Here is a 24285-nt window from a genome sequence, read left to right on the forward strand (position 1 = left end):
CATGTTCAATTATACAAATTGCGTAGTCTCGATGTATTTTCTTCAATAATATATTTTACGGAAGAAATCAGAAAACTGAACAAAGAAAGTGGCTAACGCTGTGAAATGGCTTCTTTTGATTTATTCTTGTTCTTGCTATGGAGAATTGAAAGAAAGAAAAACTATGTTGCGTGTGTGTATGTACTTTTAATAATGAAAACTTTCTGTGCTGTTCTGTGTAGTTGTAATTCTTTTATAATCATATTTGGCTTAGTAAGAGCGAAGGATAATACAGATAAATCTTTCTCTCTCTTTTTTTCTTTATCTGATTCGTCTTAAGTCGTGCGACAAAACGAAATAGGAAAAGGAGAAATCGAACCGCGAGATTACAGGGAAGTGAAACGGTATATATGGTTCAAAGAGCATTATTGAGAAATCTTAAAGTTAGATAGAATATTTGATAAAAATTGCAATTACGTGCTATTATAGTCAGAAGAATTTAAGATTTATAAATATAAAAAAAGAATTTAATTTTTTTGAAGTTTAATATTTTAAATAATATTTATTGTTGGATGATATTTATTATTAGATATCTAATTATTATAGTTAGAGATTATTATAGTTAATCAAATTTTTTTTTTTTAAATATCGCCTTCATAATATAATCTTAAAAAATGAATAGACTAGACGGTTCATTTTTAGAAATAAAAAAAATCAAAGAAGAACAATCTACTATTATTTGATCTCGAGTATAAATCACTCTCTATTCTTAATATTTGTTATATTATTTTTTCTTTTCATTTGTTAACAATCCTAATATACTATATTCCAAAATTTTTTTTCCATTTAATGGCTTTTTACTTAACATCTTAAAAAATCCTTGCCATTATTTTAAGGAAACAATATTCTTTACAGTATAATAATAATGTCTTAGACTTCTTTAATTAAAAATTATTTTTATTCTTTTCCTTTATCTTTGAAATATATCTCTCGTTATCAAGGCATTCGATTAAATTTCTCATTGGCATAAAAGAATTCTTATATTCTTAGCAACATTTTTTAAATGTTCAGTCAAAACTTTTAATTCTATCATTTACATTATCTTTATGAATGAAATCTTTCACTTCAATTTTGCCCGTTTACTTCATTGGTCTTTCTTTGTCCAACTTAAAAAGTTAGAATTGAATTTGATATGAGTGAAGAACATGTAAAGACCCGATGAAGCATGCTTTAATTAAATTTCCATTTTCTGGTGCACATCCAAGGCTGTTGCTATGCGTTATAGCTTATTCTTTATAGTTAGAAATTTTTAATATTTCAATTCTGCTTTATTTTCATTAGCACATTTTATTAAAAACAAAAGTAATGCATATTTTGTCATTTTGATCATGAAAATAAACTTAATTCCCGTCGACGTGCTCCATCATAACATAATTAATTAAGTGAGAACAGTGCCATCAAAACAATGTGGAGAGCGCGTGTTTTCTTCTCTGATATTGTGCATATTAATGAATATCTAGCATAATAATGTGTGTGATAAAGTTTTTACAATAATTAATTAACAATATAAAATGCAAAATTTTTAAGCTTATTCAAAAAATACCTTTTGCAAAGTACTTTACTCGATTCAGATCTCAATTTTTTTATCCTAAATGTACTATTCATATTAAAATGTAATTAATATAAATTGCTGAATAAAATTTTCAAAAAAATAAAATTATTTAATATAATTTTTTATTTAGTATAATTTTTACATTTTACAGATAAATCACATAATCTCACGCACGGTATAGACAAAAATCGTTATTCTTAAGGCTTAAGGTATGGGCGGAATACATGTATATGAAAAATTTAATTTCGTCATTTTTTCGACTCGGTGATTCGATTTTTTTTTCTTTTTCTCTTTTAGCCCATTTTCATACAGGACGACCGCTTGCTCTTTTATCGCAATCCAACGCGTGAAATTAAATTGAATATGAATTGAGAGTACTGCAGTATAGACAGGAATTCTCGTCATTAACACTTGAGTTTCGTTTGCAATCGTTCGACAGAATATATTGCTACGCAGGTGCATTTTACTATAAAAAGATGAATAGTTTTCAAGCCCGATTTTATTACAAATTCTATATCTATACATTTTAAAAGCTTATTTTTAATGAAAAAGCAATTTTATTATTAAAATTAATTCATTATTAAAAACAATTCTAATCATTTCTTTTTGCAACACGCAAGATAGCAGTGTAAGAGTATATATAGCTATTAAGCATATAAGCAGATATTAAAAATGTTATTCATTTTTCATAACCGCGATGTTTTTATATTTTTATGTTTATGAAATGAATCAAAGCTTTTTTAACAAAAGAACAAAAGAACAAAAAATTTCCATCATAAAATTTTTGCATTATACGATTACATAACAATTATATATACATGTTTATGGTTATCAATAATTTCAACGTGCCTTGAAATTATCACAAGCTTGAAATTAAAGCGGATTATTGCTGCAATTATAGTTTGACTATCCGCTTATCCGTGTGCTTTATGCGTGAAATTTAGCACGTAACGCGGACATAAATTGAAATCACTTTAAATTGCAGAATTATTTGATAATATACAAATAATATATAAAATAAGCATTATCCATATACATTGTATATTATTCTGTGTGTTATATAATAAATTATATAATAATATATTAATTAATAATTATTTTTAAATGCGTAAATAATTTATTCTATAACTTTTTTTTCAATTAAATGGCAAAACCAGCAAATAAGAGCCAAGGCGCGGGTATTGATGCGTGAATTTATTATTGTTAAATTTTTAGTAATAAATGTGTATTAAAAATATATGTTTTAGACCGTTTTTTGGTTCCATCTTCAGCATAGATATAAATATATAAAGATTATATTGACATATCAAATTTTAAAATATTAATCTTTATGTTTTAAAATATAATCTTTATGTATTTATATCTATGCCAAAGATGGACTAAAAAACGGTCCAAAACGTAAATTTTTAATACACATTTATTACTAAAAACAATATGTTTAACAACAATATGTTCGCGCATCAATATCCACATTTTGACTTTTATTTATCAGTTTTCCTACCTAATTGTTATTACTCTGAGCATATTTCTGTTATTATGAAATAAGTAGAAATAAATATACATGATATTTTTAATAAAAAAAAATTATAATTATAAACATTTTTATAAATATAAAGATCACGCATCATTATAGAAAACATTTATATATTTTATTAGATATTATTTATTATTGCCACGAATTATTAATGCGCAAATAAAAATAAAACAATTGTACATGTTTAGCATCCACAGGTGGTTTGTGCACCTAAATAAAATATCAAATATCAATAATTAAACTGTAAACGGAATTTAAAAAAACGAATAAGAAGGGCAATAAAATACAAACAAAAAAGGTTTAGTCTATCATATATCATGCAAAGATGACACAATCTGGAATTGCTTTTTTAATATTGGCCATGCAGCTACTTTCTCTTGACAAATAAGGGATAACAGCGCTGTTAAAAAAATACATCTTAGATATTATATTCCGGCACATATATATATATATATATATATATATATATATATATATATATATGCCGTTATCTCATTTACTTTTAACCTAGATAGTGTATTCTGGTAAATTAATCTAGAAGGGGACTAATGTTAAAATTAAAATTTAAAAAATATTCTAAAAAAATTCAATCTTTAGATAATGTATAGAAAAGTAGTTTAAAATTTATGCATTATCCGGAAGATAAGAAAGTTTAATCGAAGATATGACCAGTATTATAGAAAAGTAAATACATCAAAATCTTTGAATCTTTTTATTTATTCATGCTAAAAATAAAAAATTATGTAACATTTTGTAAAAAATCCTTTTTAGGCCATTTTCCTACATTAATAATAAAACTGTTAACATAGATATTTGTCAAAAAATTAGAAAGAAATATTTAATACATTCTTCTACTTTTCATCTAATCATCTAAAACATTACAAAATTGTTCTTTCTAAAAATGTTTAAAATATAATTTATTTGCACAATGTATAGTGAATGATATCTTCCTTATTTCAGCGATGTAATAAGTGAAACAAAACAATTCTTATGAAACAAGACCATTATATTATCCCACACAACTACCCGACGACTATCTGTAATGTGAAACAAAGTGTAGAGTTACCATTTCGTGAAAGGCAAAAAGGGGGAATAAGTAAGGGAAAAAACGAAAAATAAAGACAGCTATTAAGGCCATACGCCACATGTCACCCTGCAGCTTTCCAGTTGGTTTCCTGGTTTAGTACAAGCTTCGTGCGATTGCAAAGTACTTTTTAACATTGTAAAATTTGTTCCCGTAACCGAAACTTAAGAAAGAAGATATAAACCGTATTCAATAAGCAAATTTTAAACGGAAAACTGTGTTTCTATATATATAGCTTTTATCGTCTCAAAATATTGATTAATGATTTGTCTATTGTAGTAATCTACAAATATGTTTTGCTAAAAAAAATGTTATATACATTATCTTTTATTAAAAATTTTTATTTTACTTATTTTAATCTTTTTTTAAGGATTTTGTAAAGTATGTATATTAATGTAATAAAATTATATAATTTGCAATTATTTTATATTTGTTATTTATATTTTATGAAATATAGTATAATATCTTTTTAATAGAATTACATTTAAAAAATTCATTTTACTGGTATTTCTACAAAAATCTGCATTTTTTAATTATTTAGTAATTTTATTAAATATAATGCAATCATCTTTTATTAAAAGGAGTAATACATTAGTATAAATTAAAAATAAAAAGAGAGATAAGCACATCACATTTTATTCAAATATATCAGAGATATTCGTAAATGGAGGGCAGTGAATCAATATCTCGTGCGGTAATAATGGATGCGATAACCAAAGAAACGTTGCAGGAGCAGTGCCGTTAACCGGTCGCAATGCGAATGAACATTCGCGATTGGAAACAATAAATCTCGCGTCTATACATCGATCGGTTACGAGTAGAATGAGATTCGTTGTGAAAATAGCATGACACTGACGTCATTTTAACACACCATCGTAAACAAACCGTAATGTCGTGCTCTCGATGATACAAGAACGAGAATGAAATAAAATAAATAAGAGGAAAGTAAAAAATGTCATCCTATTAAGAATGGATGTTTACTGCTGCAGGCAAAAGTTAATCGACGCAGCCTCTAATTAACTTCTTGTTAAGCAATGCATGCCGGAAGGCTGCGGTTGACGTTTGCAGAAAAGTCAAACATGGATGTAAGAGTGCATTTTCGGATAATATTACGCAAGCAGATACTCGTCGTCATCCCACGCATCACTTGGCGATGCTATAAATGCTCAACGCATCGAGAGAAATCAAATTTATCATGCAAGAGAGATAATGAGATGCGCATGTTTTGGTACGTTTAATTAGTGTTACGTCAACTTCGGTGAAAATAACTGACAAAATTAATTCGTGCGTAATAAGAGCCTTATGAGAGAAATAGCACAAATATGATTCTTTTAAGAGACGTATATTGCGCAAGACATGAAAATTGTGCATTTCTATATATAAGGATTTTTACAATGCTTGAACAATAAGTATGCCAAATGCGATATTTTGGAAATCTTGTGGCAAGAATCACAATAATATTACAAATATAGATTTTCATGATGAAAGAAAAAAGAGAAGTATTAGAATAAAATTTTTATGCAATTAATATTATTTTGAAAATAAAGTAAGTTTTAGAAGTAACAACTTGTAATTGTGGAATTGATAATTATGCGTTTAAAATAAATATTCTAATACGTGTGTGTAAACAAGATTACTAAATTAAATATTTAAATATCGTAAGAGCACTTAACATAGTTTCCAGTGATTCTGAATTATACTATACAAAAAAATACATATTTTTTTTATCTATATAAATATAAAAAAAAACAATAAGAATTATGGATTAAAAGCATCTATATAGCACTTAGAATTAATTAAAAGAAATATATAAAAAACTACACAATAAAGAACATATTGTAATTTTAAGCCTTTGCTATTTCTATTCTTTGAATATATATTACATAAATAATAACTAAGAGTATATAAACAGACATAAGTATATTTATTGATTAAAACTTTTAAATAAATTCTTTTTGAAATAAAGTGTGAAGAATATTCGAGACTTTAACTTGCGACTAACTGTACTCATCGCGCATTCACTATGCTCTCCTTCTAAAGATCAACAAAATAGAATAATATCTTCGTTAGAATAGCGTGAAAGCGCGCGCGACCTCGCGATTTACTTGACAGTGATCGATCTGACAGTCGTGTCGGACCGCGATGTAATTACCCATGAAGATCCGTTTCTGCGTACACGCCACGTCATTCCTTCAAGATCTGCAAGAGAATGGCGGTGACGAATACGCAGAGTGACAGAGAGAAGAGGACACACTTTCCAAGACTGATCTTAACTCCAAAGATGTAATCAGGTCATTTTCGATCGAAACTGACGAATCGGCCGCATCCACGCGTCGCACGATTTACCGAAGATGAATACTACGTCGACACACACGGCCGATTCGATTTTCGCCACTTTGTCGGAGTTGTCGCAAAGACAAGCACACGAACAAATCGTCTATTTAAATCACCGCGCTATTGGCCGGTAAATTATGTCGCAAACGGCGCGAGTTAAACTGTCATGCATCAGCTGTTTCGCCGCCTCATTCAACGTAGCATATTCTATCGCCGCGCTCATGATAACAGAATCGAGTTCGTCAAGGCGTCTCACGTATTACGCGAATCATTTACGATAGAAATCGTCGATAAGAAAAGCACACGATGACACGATCGCTTCGAGAATCGGTACGGCGACGTATCGAAACTTCATCGTCTGAGACTGACGGCGATCTTCGAGATTGCGGATGTGCAAATGATCGATCGACGTAGTTGCTCTCGCAAGTAGACAAGAATCGGGAGATCCATCGGTTTCCCACGCGGGAATATGTATCTCGCTTCTCGTCGTATCGCTGACTACAGCACACTCTCTCAACTCTCACCACCTCCCCTCTTCTCCTAGTTACCCTTGCGCTGCTCACGTGATCAGGAAGTTTCACTGGCGCAGCAAAAAAGCTCGGTTGATCCGCATCACAACCACACGGTGCACGATATCTCGAAATTTATGATGAGGCTTTTCTCGTGTACTTTGCATCTTACCCGGTTAGAATTGAGCTTGATGACGGCTCGAGAACCCTTCAGGGCTCGAGGATCCTCGAAAGATATAGGCGACTAAAATTCTAGCTTGCTCTCTGCCAGTCATACAAGCGATTGGCGTGCACGATCGACGTTCGACGCTTATGCCGTTGACACTGCGACACTTTCACTTCTTTTTTTCTTGTTTTGACACGTGCACCATTACGAGGGATGCAGCCGTATGACGACAGTCTCACATGTCCCGCTGACACGTGTACGTGACGCTCATGGAGAAAGAAATTTAGAAACAATATGAGCTCGATAGAAAGATACAACGCGGCACAAAAACGATAAGAAAGCGAAGAAAATAAGAACTAGAAGTGATAGAAATACACAAGGGAAATAGGGAACGAGAAAGGAAAGTAAAAGAGGAAGAAGTGAAAGAGGGTAGAAAACGAAGAAGGTGACAAAGAGGAAAGGCAGAGGAAAAAGGAACGGCTACCACCCCCGTAGCCTTCGATTTTCGGGAGGAAAGTGAAGGCCACAGACACCGCCCAGCTAACCGCCCGGGTGTGCCAACACGAAAAACCACCCCCGTGGTATGCTCAACGGCGGATGGCCCGAGTCGCCCCATCGCGCATGTGCTCAGTCGCCATGGATACCGCGACAGATACGCGCCGACAGCGTTGGCATCAGCGACGGTGGTCCATGGTACTTTAAGGGTTGCTAGAACTTTCGCACGCAGCGAGGGATGTTAGGGTTTAGCCGTATAAAGGACGAAAGACGATTTTCTCTCTCTCTCTCTCTCTCTCTCTCCCTCTCCCTCTCTTTCTCCTCTTCATCTCGCCGCTCACGTTGCAACTCTGTTTGGCACTCTACTTCCCGTAATGAAAATGAGGGTCGGCTCTCGAATGTTGATGCAATATGAAAAGGATAAAAAGCGCAGGATGGGAAAAAGGATATTTATGTGAAGCAGAGTAAAGCGCTGCAAGGGGTTGATATTAACGGCGGCTTAACATGGGCGAGGTCGGAAAACGTGAAATTGTATATGTTATTTGTTTAATCCTATGGAATCAAAGAGATTTCATTTGAGATAATAATAATTTATAATAATCTATAGTGAGAAAAATAATTGACTGGAATATTTCCATACTAATGATATATTTTAACTTCTTCTCTTTAAATTGAAGTATTTAAAATACATTGCGTATATATATATATATATATATATATATATATATATATATATAAATAATGAATATTCTTAAATGCTTTAACATATAAATACATAATTATATCAAAAATATTTTTATTTCCCAAAAAGGATTATCTTAACATTTTTTTAGGAAAATAATAAAACTAAAATTAAAATCATAATGCTGATTTAAAACAATTATTGGCATGATTATCATCACACAACATTCGCCAAATAAAATACACAAGAAAGCGATTTAATTTTCATATCTATAAAATAGAAGCTAAAATTCAATTAATAAAAAGATAATTGGAAATATTACGGGCATTTGTGTGACATTATCGTCTATTATAGGAAAGAACAGATTTATTAAAAATTATACGTTGGTTGTAATGGAATTTCCGCTTAACTAAACGTAATTCTATACTCCTCTCGGAAGTGGCGCCTAACTGCTTGCTAGAACTCATCTGGTCTTGATGCAATAAGCGACTATAGCATGTTATTAAGGATGGAGGAACGACGATGTTCCTGTTACGAAGAGAAACAATTATTATGATAGACAAAATTGTGATTTGTACTTTAATTAGCGACACATATGTCATAATATTCCTCATGATTTTTAATTAGAAAAATATCTTTTTTCTGCCCTCTTTAAATATTGTGCCATTACATATATTATAATTATTATTATTATATTACTATCTTATATTGAGTTTTAGATTGTATGTTATTGATTTCAGGTAAGACCAATCACAGCTGATAATACGAAACGTTATCGATAATCGATTAATACAGATAATTGTATTCACAGAATCACGTGATCTCGTGCTCGTCACGCATGATCTCATGACCGCTGGTATCTCGTAAATAGAGGATACCAATTTAATCGATACGAATCCTTGTTAGGAGGCGAATCACGAAAACAAAGTTAGACAGGTCACTAATTCGGTCAACATTGGTTACTCTGTAGCAACTCCCTTTTAAGAACTTTCTTCCCTCAGAACATGCAAATGTAACTTGTTTAAGTAAACTGTTAACTCCTGATTCTATTCCACTCACATTCTTTCACACGTTTTTATGTTAATGTAATATACGCTAAGGCAAACGCATAAAAAAAAATTTGTCCGACATAATCAACAGCGATACGCAAGAAAAGCGTTTATTTTCTCTGTAAGCAGTGTAAGCAATAAAAGTGTTTCGCTAAATCAACGAATGAAATCCTGCTAAAACTCTCTCAATAAGTAACTCAATTTATAACAATCTAGAAACATTGGTCAAGAATCAAAGCAAGATATTGAACCAATAGTAACATTTCCGATAGCGAAAAATCTTAATTATATCAACAAAAACTGTTAATTTTTCATAAAAATAAAATTATATTATCTAAAATATCGGAAATTTACAAAATTATGTGTTGCATCTTAAAGTTTCAGCAGCCGTAAATTTAAATGCTAAAGATCCATGAAACTGTAATTATAATTCAAGTTTCTATATCGATCAAGAAACTTTAACTTAGCTTAAAGTCAAGTTATATTATATTTTGTAAAAATTAAAATTTAATAATATTCCTAAATTGGTAAATCTTTGATCTGACCAATTTCTCTTTAAATTTGATCACTCCCTTGCTAATCTGACGAAATTCTATCTAATCCAATAATACTATTATATATACTATTTATTAATACTGTAAAGATTATAGAAAATATGTTGTATTTTAAAATTCAAATATTTCGATGCTTAATATTAAAATAATTCTAATTAAATTCAAATCATATTTATCTCAAGAAAAATACCACTTGTTTACATGTTACATTTAAAGGATATGGATCAACATAGATTTTATGATATATAAAATTAGTTTCAAGTACTTATATATTTAAAAATTCTATAAAAATTGAAATATATAGCGTCCTGAAACTCGAACCTCTCGACCCGAAAATTTCAATGGGTTACTATATCTAGTGCCGCGCGAGATTCTAATTAAATCGAGCACTGTACATGATTGCGTTGCTACACGTTGCTGTAGTTTGAGAGTAAGAAGGTGTAGGACATTGTAATTTTGTTCGGAACCATGCTAAATAGGAGAGGGAATAGGGAATAGAAGAGTTCAATGTAGTACTTTGCTCTTTGTGCTGTAATTAGGAGCTCTATTCCTAAAGACAAAACTCGATTGAGTTTTGTTTTACTATCCCACGCACAAAAGTAAAGTAATTGTTCGAATGAGTTTTGTTTTACTCAGCCATCTAAACGCGTCGTACATGTGCTCGTTAAATTTTCACATATAACGCATAACCCTCAGCAATACTTCGAATTTTACTGCAAGACGTTACATAAATCACGAAAAAATAAATGAAGAATAATAGACAAAAAAATAAACTGCATATACACATACATAATTAAATTATAGAAATAGTTAAATAAAATAGTTGTTATATCAAATCAGATATTATCAAACATTAAATTACTGTAAAAAATTTCTAACTATAGCAAATAAATAAAGCTTCCTAAGACTTGAATATAATTAATATAATTAATATAATTAAACTAAAATATCTAGAATAATAACATACGTATCATATACAATAGTCTATAACATCGCAATATTAATAATAATTATGTACTACGCAAAGTTCCGTTTTTATTCCAGTACTTGCTGGAAATTATTTGTTTATATACGTAAATTTTATTTTAAAATAAATAACATGTGCCTGGAATGTTTATCGTCAGATTTCTTCACGAACAATGCTCCGGGATACTCCAAGAATAATCGAATTCACGGTCCTATCATACCTGGAAGGGTTAGATGGAAGACCGTCGATGGAATTCGAAATTGGAGCGCATCCGCTCGTGAGTGACCAGTTATAGTCCTATAAAGTAATAGAAAAGTGCAATATAGCTTTGTTTTGCAGCATATATCCCTTCAATTTTATGCCATTCAAGTTTGTCTATTCACATAGAATGCGCAGGTACACGAACGTTTAGGAACAAAATTGGATTCTGATGGCATAACACGTTCGTGATGAGAACGAAATTCTCCCTGTTACGGCGAAATTAACATCGTTCTGTGTAAAATAGCTCAGAAAGAGAGAAATAACGAGCCGTTAGCCCGTTGCCAGAGTAGTTATTAAGAGAATTGTTCTCCACTTGTATTAATCTCATACACGAAGAATGTGGAAAAATCATATTATATAAAGCATTTCATTCCTTGGCAAATAATTTTATTCTTATAGTTTGTTTTTTATTCTTTACTGCCAAGATTTTTAAAATATTTTTAATTCCCTCAGACGTGTCTGTTATTTTTTTCAAATTTTAACTGCTTTATATAATTTATTATATAAATTTTATAATATAGAAATATAATTTCATATACATATATATATATATATATATTTATATATAAATTTAAATAGAAAATAAAATAATCCTTAAAATAAATTACGATATCGGTTTAACATATAATTTAGAACTTGATTTCTTATTCTCGAATCTATGATAATTACATCATCATTTTTTAATTGAATTAATATCTTAAAATTTATCAAAGTTTAGACTTGGTATTTTATATATTGTACATTTAATAGATTACAAGACATGTACAATAAAATATATATTACAAGGTACAGATGGATATAAATATATCAAAATTATTACAAAGTATCGGATTCAACTTTTGCAGAGTAAACTTTAACAATAAATGAAACTTGACCATTTCGTAAAATTGGATTAAGTGAGTTAAATGAAGTCTTTTGTTTGGGTAAAAAACTTTTGTTTGATGCTGGGGAATCAAAATGGATGGATCGTGGTCTCAAGAGCAATAATTGAATGTCGTCCCATCGGTATAAATATCTACAAAAAATCCGTGTCATGCTAAAAAGCAATTCAATGGTATTATTGAAGATAGAACTTACAGACAAATATATCTAAATATCGATGGTAAAAATATTCGAGAAACAATCTCATATGTGTATACTAGTTTATGTAAATAAAGGACAATTATGATCAAAGGTCTTCTGTCATTCATTTACTCCGTGTGTGAATGAATAACAATGGCTTTATTACGTTATTTTGGCTACATTCCCGCTCTCCGGGATTCTATGGAAGTTGTAATAATGTTATGCAGGCGAATGTGTTTGTAAACAGTTTAACTTCAAGATTATAATTTCAAGAATTTACTGTAAGCAATTGTTTATCTTTGATATAATTATAGATAAAAAGAATGACAGCTGACTCTATAAACATAATTTATACACGTATATAAGTCTAATGAAGAAAAAAAAATAACTAACTCATAGATATATTATCATGCAAAACACATTTTCGTTTAACAATTCCACGTTTCCTTAAAATAGTTCAAGTAAATAGGATATTGTGCGGAAAATTACTTACGTCGTGGAAGATAATATCTGCTAGAAATAAAATCATAAGCTACAAATTGCTTTTTTATTATGCATGCAGTCATTTTAAAAAAAATGTTAGATTTGATGTTTATAAAAATAAAAATATAAAAATAAAAATAAAAATAGATATTTAATAGCAATTGCACATAAATTTTATTTCTTTGAAAAAAAAGATAAGTATAGAAGATTGGTATAGAGTTCTGTCTCAAATGTTTTTTGTTGTAGCTTAATATCTAGATTGTTTAAACATATAGCAGAAAAAATAATTTTAATTATTTGTATATTTAAATATTTTATGTTTTATATATTTTTAGACAGCCTGTGAATTTTGAATAAACAAATTATAATACTAAAAATTATTTGTATTGTAAAATAAAAAATGAGTCAAAGCAAAATAAATTGAAGAAAAATAGTGATTTATTCGTTAAAATTCAATTCAAATAGAATTAATATTATTTCAATTTTGCAATATTTTAACATTTTTTATACACACACACACAAACACAATTTTAATTTTATCAATATTACTTAAGGCGCAACATACAATCTCTAAGAAACAATTTTTTATATATTTGTGTGTGTGTAAATGCCCTTTTTTATTATGCATACAGCTATCTACGGAAATATGGCTGAGCATGTCCGTCGCGTAACGGGATACGCATACAATCCGACATAACAGTATCGGCATCAAATATTCATAAGGGCGTTTCAAGCTCGCATCGAATCGCTGAAAACCATAACGCGTACACTCAGCTTACGAGATTTCGCGGCGAATCACTTTATCGAATAGCCTTTGTGTTATACATATCCGCGCGGACCACACATGCATTCTCCCTTTCCGATTTCACCGTTCTCGCATCAGTCGGCCTCATCGATCGCCTTATACCGAGGATAACAATTCACTTATGTATATTGGTCGCGCATTGACGTAGCATTATTTCCTTTTTCCTCTGCCGCGCTTACTTCCCCAAATGTCATTCCGCGCTACAAAGCACATTCTTTTCCTCTCTATGCAGAGAGAAAGACAGAACCAAGTAATACGCATCGCTATCGAGCTGCGGAATATTGCCTTTCCACGTTCTTTTCATCTCCGAACCAAATAACAATGCGTGCTCCAAGCATGACCTACTTCAGGGTCCTTTTCGTTTGTTTATTCTTCTGAGGAAGACAGACTTTTAAAATAAACTCTTGGCTCTCTAACGTTCACTCTCTTTTAATGTTACGAGTATGATTTTTATTCTACATAAATGAGTGTTTTATCATAATATTTACAATCGTTATACTGTCGTCTAATTGATTCTTTCAAACGCTAAATTATATGTATTATTGGTAATTAAAAAAATCTGTTTTACGTAACAAATTATTTTTGTTATTAACGATTTTCGTGATTATAATATTCGAATAAAAAACAATCTATATCTATCATTTGTTTCGACAATTTTGACGAATTTGCTACAATACATTCTATATTTGACAATATCTCAACTTCACGCGCTATGTTGTTGCACAAGTTTGATCAGGAAGGAAAAGAAGGTACAAATTCAAACGCATCCGGCTTCGAGTACCGAGTTCCATCCGGTTGTACCTCGAGAGATTGTCGGAGTTGTCGGGGTCGACTGGTGCAATTTCCTTTGACCATTTGCCCTTCTAAGTGTAAAAACTTTTTACTTCCAAACGTGAATTTTATGCGAATTTCACTATACATTAAAGTTCTTCTCACGTTTACTATAAACTTCTATTTATATATTTAAGTACAATTTTTTTGAGCATTTAATTACATAATCCCTATAATATTAATATAATTAATCGTTATAATCTTTTAAGTTAAAATTAATAATAAAGTCAAATGCAAAAATTTCTGTATTAACTTTCAATATTTTTTTCAATTTATTTTTCCAAAAATTTATTTAATTTTGATTATTTATAATTTAAAAAATTATTCACGCAAAATTTTTATTAAAAAGGGAGTTTAATAATTAGAAAATAATTTAATAATTTATATATATATATATATATATATGCACGTATTTAAAGTAAAAGTTAAAGTTTATAAAAGCTACATGAGAGAAATGTTTGCAAGAGGCGATTAATAATTATTTTGCTATATGCACGCACACACACTATCTCGCTAATAAACTCCCAGTTACCAAGTTACAATTCATTTCCTTCGTTGACAAATCTTAACATCCCATTATTTTCCCAGAGCTGTCTCGGAATATATTTAGCGAAGAAGAAATTGATGCGATTGAAATAACAATGTGTATCATAAAAAGAAAGTTTTTGCGCGAAATGATTAGTTATATGTTTTGATAAATAAAAAATTATTAAAATTGACCAGAGGAAAGCACCACGAGACCGTTGAAATGTTTAATTAACAAATCGATTTGATTTCTTTTTTTATTGAGACAAATGAGCAGCTAAGCTCCGGGAGATTCTATATATACCATGGTCCAAATAATGCATTGGATTGATGGATCAGCTTGGCAACAAGATTGATTAAATGTTCTTGGCGACGAAACAATATCGACAACAAAATCTGGAATATCGTATCGATATATCGCGGAGGGATTTATTGCAATAATAATGTTTGAGATTATAGTGTAAGTACGATTAAAACTTCTACTTGATAAACGGTCAAGAATAACAATCTCTATCAAGATTGATACACTTTATCGAAAAAAAATAAAAATCGTATTGTTTTATTCGTGATTGAAATTGCAAGAACTCATCAAAAAAGATGGCATTTCATTTTATGTAGTGTATAAAAATATATATTAGTATTTGATATGGATAAAATAAAACAACGCAACATAACTGCCCCCTCCCTCTCTCATAAAATAATATTCCTAAAATTTTAGGATAATTATAAAATTATTAAAATACTACGAGAAGAGAATTTCTTTTTAAATAAAAGAAAAATAAATAATGTGCTCTCTCTCTTTCTCTTTCTCTATCTTTCCTTTTTTTTTCTATCTTTCTTTTATTAGTAAAAAAAAAATTTAGAATCTTTTTGTAGTTTAGAAAAAATATTATTAATCATATTTTTAATAATAGTAAAAGATAATTTGTAAATAAAATATCTTCTACGAAAAGAAAAAAAATTGGCGATAAAAATAATAAAAAGTTTTTATTGTAACTAAATTTAAGTCACAAGTTTTCTTTTATTCTTCTGATTCTAAAATACGATGTATTGGATTACAATCATTTTTTTTTTTTTTTCAATTTCACATAAACTAAATTATATCAATAACTTTTACAAGAATAATATTCTTGCGTTCTGCATATAAAAATTTATTTCAAGTTTGAATGCCAACAGATGTATACGATCTTCTTTTATGTCGAGTAAATCAAGTTTATAATCAACTTACTTATTATTTCTTTATAAAAATTCAATGTTCCATCTTAACTTTACAATAATAACGAGCTAATATTATTACAATAAGCATTTATTTGTGTTTATTATGTTAATTGTGTTATAATTGTGTTAACAAGTATTACTAATTTTGTTCTGTACTTGATTTTAATTAAATTGCAAATTTGTAAACAAAGGACTTAACACAGCGTATATAAACATTTAATATAACTTTTGCTCAATATAATATAACTTTTGTTTATAGTTAAATGTCATAAATTTTATTTTAAAACATCTTCAAAAAGATATCTTAAAAATATCAGCGCGATTTCATCTTGGATTTATGTGAACAAAAATAAGATTATTTTTTAAACACAGCATCGATGTGGTATTCAATGGCAAACACTTTGTCATCAGATTACTTTTACAAGAGAGAACAAAAAAAAAGGAATTAAGTTTGGTGAACTGAAAGTCTGCGTTCCAAATTGCGAATCAATGACGCGCACCAATTTGAGATCCGTGAAGCGTGCGGTGTAGTCGCATCAATCTGGGGAACGGCGTGCGATAAGGGAACATCGTTTTCTCAAATGGCTCGAACTTGCCGATGAGGAAAGGTCAGCGCAAGTCTTTGTGCGAGTGTCGTCGGTAAGTCGGCGGTGAAATTGATCGAAATCGCGAAGTTATTCAAGAGAGATGACAAAGCACATCTTCTTTTTCCATATCCAAAAATAGACTCTCATTCAGAAAACAGAGAACGTGTCTAATAAGCAGAGCTAAAGATCTCCTATTGTATGTAAAATATATAGCTTTGATTCCTTTTCCCGAGCTGAACGACTTATTGAATGGGAAACAATCATTTGCGATTTGTATGTGTAGTAATATATATGTATGATTTTTTTTTTCAAATTAAGCACACAACTTTCATACTTTAATAATAGAAATGGATGATAGACATCTATATATTTTACATACAGTTCATTAATTACAAAATCAATATAACTGCAATTACACACGAAACATTGATTGCTAAATTTTGTGACATTTCACAGTATGAGAAAATTAGCGACAATTATATATATATATATATATATATATATATATATATATATATATATATGTATAAATTTAAATCATACATTTATTATAAATGTAGTAATAAATATAACAATATATTAGTAGTACATAGCTTTCTGGAATTATCAAATTTTATCTTTGACAATCATTGATAAATAATAATTTTTATTTGTATGTGTGATTTATCTTACTAATTATATAGAGATGAAAGGAAATCATTATGCACAAAGAAAATTTGTTACAATTTATAAAAATGTTTGCTATTATAATCTTTGTTAAAGTCCTTTTATTTTATTATATCCTTTTTCTCCTACTCTTTGTTAACTCATTTCTCAGCACTGACTGTTACTGAACAAAGGATTCTCTTAATAAGGACGCGAACAAAGGAATGTGAAGACAAATAATTCAAAGGTTCTACAATCAGCGATTCAAACAGCATGCCAAACACTTAAAACACGCAGCTTCCTATTTCCAGCATACTGATTCCAATAAATAGATTAAATGTCGATTGATTGTTCAGCAACTTTGCTGAATAATTAGACGATGCACATTTTGTATATGTGTGCAGAGAAATAACAGTAGAAATTGTGTGAATAAAAAAACGTCTTTCAATAATTAAATTTATTTAGTAATTAAATTTTTTTTTATCATAAAAAAATTTAATATTTATTTTATTTTATTAATCATTATTTATTATATATAGTAAGCAGTAATATTTGATTTCAAATCTTCTGCAAACTAATTAAAAAATAAAGTTCTTTTCTTTGTAATCAAAATTCAAAAACTTTTTCAACATTCTAATTGTAAAAGAAATGGAGAGCAAAGAAAGAGAAAGAGAGAAATATATATATATATATATATATATATATATATATATATAATATAATATTAATATTTTTTAGGAAAATAAACAATTTAATAAGCCGCAAGACAAATATTAATATCTCTATATATGTAAATAGATATCATAAATTATTTTGTGGAAAGTGATGTGTGTGAGGGGCTTTGCCGTTGATTAAAGTAAATGCGATCAAATAAGGGTGATGTCACGAACGGTAAATTGGCTGTAGATTAACTGTTCAGGAATCTTGATTACGAGTTTCATGTGAGTTATATAATACATAAGAAATATATATATATATATATATATATATATATATATATATAAATTTGATGCAAATATGATCAGAATTTATGATATAAATGACAAAATATGCTTTGCAAAAACTAGAGAAAATAAAAGCTGGAAAGTATAATAGCTAATACAAGAAAATTATACAAGAAGATTATATATATATATATATATATATATATATATATATATATATATAGAGAGAGAGAGAGAGAGAGAGAGAGAGGGAGAGAGCACGTTCAACAATAATCAATGTATCAATCAATGTATCAATTATGTGTCAGTAATTTGTGATTAATGCATATTCTATTTTGCATTTGTCTTGCATTTGTCATTAATACGATTACGACATTAATACAATTACGACTAAACAAAATTATACGATGAAAGTGCGATCAGAAAATCGAAACTACTTCCGTGAGGTAAGAAAGAAACCGTGAAAAAGACATAAATCAATGTCTGTGCCAGCGTAACAATAGAGCTAGCGAAAAAAAAAGAAGAAAGAGAACAGAGCAGTGTGGAAGGAAATCATCCGTCTAGCTCACTTATAGGAGCTACCTTCTATGAGTCCCTGAAAAATTCAGTTTCTAAACTTCTTGAATATTTATCTTAATTTTCTATTTTGACCAATACTTTGATGAAAGTTTTGTGGTTTATATGCAGTCATGTAAAACACTTTAAATGTCTGAAAATACCTCCTTTACACGTGCACGCAATTTTTTTAAGAAATTATGCACACTTGAAATAGTATTCACTAGAAATTATGTGTATACGCGTTTTAAGATAAAACTATTATTAACTTTGTATTCTACAACAAATCGTTCTTCTATCCGTCTTAATGCGCTATAAAGAACATTCATAAATAATAATTCTCATGCATATTATTAATTTGATAACAAGTTTTGATATCTTTTATATAATATATTATAAGCGAATTTTAATTAGCTTTTTTATTAATAAAAATGATATACAGTTTTTAAAAAAACAAGAAAAATAAAGAGAGAGACAGGATTTATAGCCTGTAATATCAGATAAAGATAATTTAGAAGTTTATAAAAGAACTATATCTAGCACACACGCTACTTATCTCTTGATCATAGATTATTAAGAGCGAAATAAAATATTTACTCGCCCTTATTATCTTTTTTTTAAATATTTCCTCAGTTTTATCCAAGTTTATTTTGTGCAAATCGTAGAGTCAACAAAAATATGCACACGCGTGCATTTCTATTTTTCCAAAGTTATTATTTTTAATTACATTTTTAATGGAATAGAAGATTTCGGCTGCAGCAAAATTGTAGTAAAATTAAATATAAGATCATATCTTCATAGATAAAATGTATATAAAATAATATTTGTTTTATTTGAAAGTTTAATATTACAAATTAAGTAAATTTAAAATTAAAATACAAAAATAATCACTGATTGCCATATTCCTATATTGCTTTTCCATTTCTTAGCTTTTCATTTCCAATTAAATTAATTGGTTTTAAGTAATTAATAAAAATAAGCAAATTCAATTCGGTATTTAATGAAGTTGATTCAAACCAGAATTGTGTAAAACTATCGTACAAATTTTTTTTTTATAATTTCAACGGCATACTATATTTTATAATAAAAGTTTATAATAAAAGTCTAAAAAAATGTAGCTTGTTTCACAAAAATGACACTGCCATTTGAATAATAAGTCCTATATAGATGCATTTATTCGAATCTTAAATTTTTGATCAAAAGTGAGAAAGATAAAATTCGATAAAATTACATATAAGGTTGCACTTTTTTATTACAGCATTTACATAAATTATCAAATTTTATCAAGCAAATAGATAATTCTATTTGTGCTCACCTTATATAAAGAACTTATACAAGAATTTTTATCGCAAACATTTCTCGAACTTATTTTATCACAAAATATCATTAAAATTGTAAAAAAAACTTTGGCTAACGTCATTAAATCTTGACTTATATCTGTAATTTTTTTTAGATGCTATGATGAAATTGCATATTTCTTTTATATGTATAAATCAACGTGTAAAAATGTTCAGGCATTTTTCACCAGATGGCGGTAGCTTGCAAGCTCAAAAGCTCGCTTATCCATTCAATCCCTTGAGTCAACCGCGAAGATTAACAACATTTTAAATAATCGATAAGGCTTCAACTTTGTTAGACATTATCGACATTATTGAGCTGTTGTAAAATTAATTGGATCACTTTACTTGATGAAGAGCATGAGATATTTCCTTAAGGAGCAGTGTGCGACTTCCTTTAGTGACAGCTGAAATTACCGATGGATTTTCGCAGAGCGCTGTTGGCACAAACCTAGCTTTATAGCCGTCGATATGCGAGTAATCTAAAAGTTACACCAACAATCGCAAAATTTATTTAAACTTTTCTCATCGCTGTACTGCATTGTATTTTAAAATTTGCAGTTTGTCTTGATATAGCTTTCGAAATATTCCATCAACACAAAGATTTCCATCAACAAAATTTCGGAAGCTACATATTTAAAAAAATTTTTATTTTTACTTACTTATCGTCAGCTTATATTCTTAATTGACAGTTTTCTATTATATGTAGTTAATTTTTAGTTAATTGTATTATTCTTATTATAAAAAAAAACACATTTTATTTTGTCTATTTTAGTTTGTCCAATTAAAAATGTATTTTTGTCTTTTTGTCTGAATTATGTCACAAATTATAAATTGTCTGATATAGATTTTTGTCATTTGAGATGTTCTTATCCTAGTTAATCTCCAATAAATAAACTTTAATATACAAAGATTTTTATAACTAAGATCTGTATATTTGATATATTTTTTTAATCTTTCCATACTAATTTTTTGTGCTTTTTTTCAATCAATGTTGTATTGTTAGAATCTATATTACATATTATCCATGTAGAGCGATAAATAGAGTAATTTCACTTTGATGTTACTTACAAAATAATATTCCAATTTTTAACAAACGGAACTGTGTAAGAAAGTCATTATACTCTCTTGTCCTTGTGATATCGAAAGCAGAGATATCGATCGTGACTCCTGGCGGTATCCCGCGATTTACTCTATACATGTCAGTTGCGACCGCTGCGTTTAACCGCGATGTTCAATTTGCCCTGAAGCCTGGCCTCACTTCCGGTTTCCGGCAAGCCATTTCGATACTTCCCTACATTGTTGACGCGATTGTACGGAAGTGTTCGATAAGATCGCAAAGAACTGCTGGCATATTGCAGAATGCAGAAGAATTTTCGCGCAATACTCGAAAAAAATAATGAATGTTATATAAATATGTAAAAGAAAATTATGATAATAAACTGTAAAATATTTAGATATACAATAAATTTACATACCTATAAATACTTGAAAAATTTTAATTTAGAGATGTATAAATAAAAAAACATAAATTAAATTATATTCCCAGTAAATTTAACTCCTGTAATTATTTCCTGTGCGACATTTCCTTCGCTCTTTGTTTCAAAGAGAACATCTCTCTCCTACTTTAATAATACAAGCAGAATCCGCAAAAACAAGACTTCTCCGGGAAATTGCCGCAAACGAATGCAATATTCGTGCATTTATAGTGTCTTTGCGCGCTTTACTTTGCAATCTTCGCATTGCCAGCTTCATTAATCCCACTCTGCATTGGTGTTCAGAATTTTCCTACAGCACCAGAATTTAATGAACCAACAAGCGACGCAGCTGCGTTATCAAGTAATTGCCGTCACTTCTATAAGATATCATATAGTAATATGATCATTTCTCGGTCAATGTATTCATCAGGGGACGATGACTGAATCTGGCACGTGACGATGGATAGAAGAGAAAAAGTGTGGTGATGTCTGAACGAGGCGCCTGGCTGTCGTCCAGCTTTCCTAATGCGATTTACATAGCAGAGCTGCGCCCAACGTTTTTCATTCTTTCGATAGAACGTAGCAGCATGAGAACATCCGATTTCAGCTCGATTCCGATTTTTCATAAATTCCATGACCTCTTTTGTCAACATTGATAGAAACTTTACGGAAGACTGATCGTCAACACTCTCGATTGTCATTTACCACGCGCGAACTCGTGAAATGTTTACGGTAGATTTAATTTCTAAGTAATATTAAAGTTACGAGAAAAGATTAGAAGAAGCAGTATGTGACAATATACTCGTTAATATTTACTTTTTAATATTAAACTTTATATTTTACAGCTTATAAAAATAGTACTTAAAACTTTACGAGCTATACGTAATTTTAAAAGTTATATCAGATTGGATTTTTTTTTTTCTTTTGAAAAATTAAGTTGTGTGAATATTCTTAAAAATATTCAGATATTCTTAAATTTTTATTTAGTTTTCTTGTTTTTATAGATTCATATATTTTTGAATCTAACTCTTGTTAGATTAAAAAAATTAAATTGAAATTTGATTTAATCTCGTCAAGTTAATTAATTTAAATAAATGTATAACAATTTAAAGATAAAAAATATGAACAATACCGTTATAGAATATCATGAACTCGGAAGCAAATTTCTACAGATTGTGTAACATGTAATCTTCTTATTCATATTCCAATCTTCATCAGTATTAATTGTCAAATTGAGATTAAAAGTTAAATACATTCTCATGTTTTTCAAAGCTGTTCCTTCTAATTAATATTTGCGTCAATATAAATCTCTCTTATACTAAATTAATAATAAATATAAAGCAATATTGTTGACATCAGCATATGCAAAGATTGCAAAATGTATTTTATACGTTTTTAGTTATTAAAACTTGCAATAATTAAAAAATTTTTTTACTTATTTGCGCTATATGAAATTGACATGAAGTTTTCACAAATATTTCAACGAAAAAAATTAAAATTGTAAAGTTGTATAAATCAATCTTGCCAACATACACATATAGTCTACAGAATTTATAAGATATTTCATATTTTTGAGTATATTAAATATTATTAGTTCGCAAATAAATATTACAAACAATTTTATACCGCTGAAAGAGCATATTTAATTTTTCTCATATGGAGCATACAATAAAAGTTAAATGAAAGTATGTATGTGTTGCTATCACTAATAAAGAATAATTACCCATAATTGCATTAATGTATAATTATACTCGTATTAAAATTAATGCGCTTACGTGCTTTCTGTCATTACTGCATTTATTTTCTAATTAGTCGTTGCGATGACAACTAAAAGATAGAATTGCAAATACCTATGAAACTAAGTTTGCTCATTCAATAGTTATTCATTAATTACTTGCGTATCATGTGTCAATTATTTATTTTATAAAATATCCATTCTAAAATTATTTTATTTAGAACAAATGATTTTAATTCTCTCTGTGCGTTTCCTTTGCATATTTGGTTTTGGAGTAATAAATTAATTACCCTGAATTATACGGCAATCCTTTTTATGTTGCGAAATAACAGAAGTATCGTTATATAAAAACATAATATAAAAATTATTCTTTAATATTTTTGTTAAATTAAATGATGATTTTATACTTCGTTTCTACAAACGCGAAAAAATCAAATAAGCTAAGCTATATAAATTGTAAAACGACTGGAAGATCAAAATATTTTAAATTTGTATTCTATTGACAGCGGAGGATTCCTTTTATCGCACGAATAAAATGCTGATTTGTACTCTACGGGCGTGAAGAATAGTACCATTGAAGAGAACAGCGTTTAGATTTTATTTGAAAAAGACCAAGCTTTCTTCCAGAAAAATCTGCAATGTCTCAAGAAATAGGCTCGAATCGACCTATTTTCAGACTCTTTCTTTTTCTCCCCCTTTAACCTGGTATTTACATAACTCAGAATTCAAATCCAGAAAGAATCCAAAAAGAATTTATGATTTCGCACATACACATTTGCGATCGCAATGAAAAAAAGATATTGTCAATTAAAGATCTCTTTCGCTGAATGTATTGACTTTCTCACTTTTGCGAA

At 29.0% G+C, this 24285-nt stretch overlaps 1 protein-coding gene across 1 annotated transcript in view; it reads right to left on the reverse strand.

Annotated features, from left to right (window-relative positions):
* Positions 1-24285, reverse strand: part of LOC126849725 (glutamate receptor ionotropic, NMDA 2B-like) — a 153503-nt gene that overhangs the window by 50537 nt on the left and 78681 nt on the right.

Source organism: Cataglyphis hispanica, chromosome 1 (genome assembly GCF_021464435.1).
Source record: "Cataglyphis hispanica isolate Lineage 1 chromosome 1, ULB_Chis1_1.0, whole genome shotgun sequence".
In the NCBI taxonomy this organism is placed as follows: domain Eukaryota; kingdom Metazoa; phylum Arthropoda; class Insecta; order Hymenoptera; family Formicidae; genus Cataglyphis; species Cataglyphis hispanica.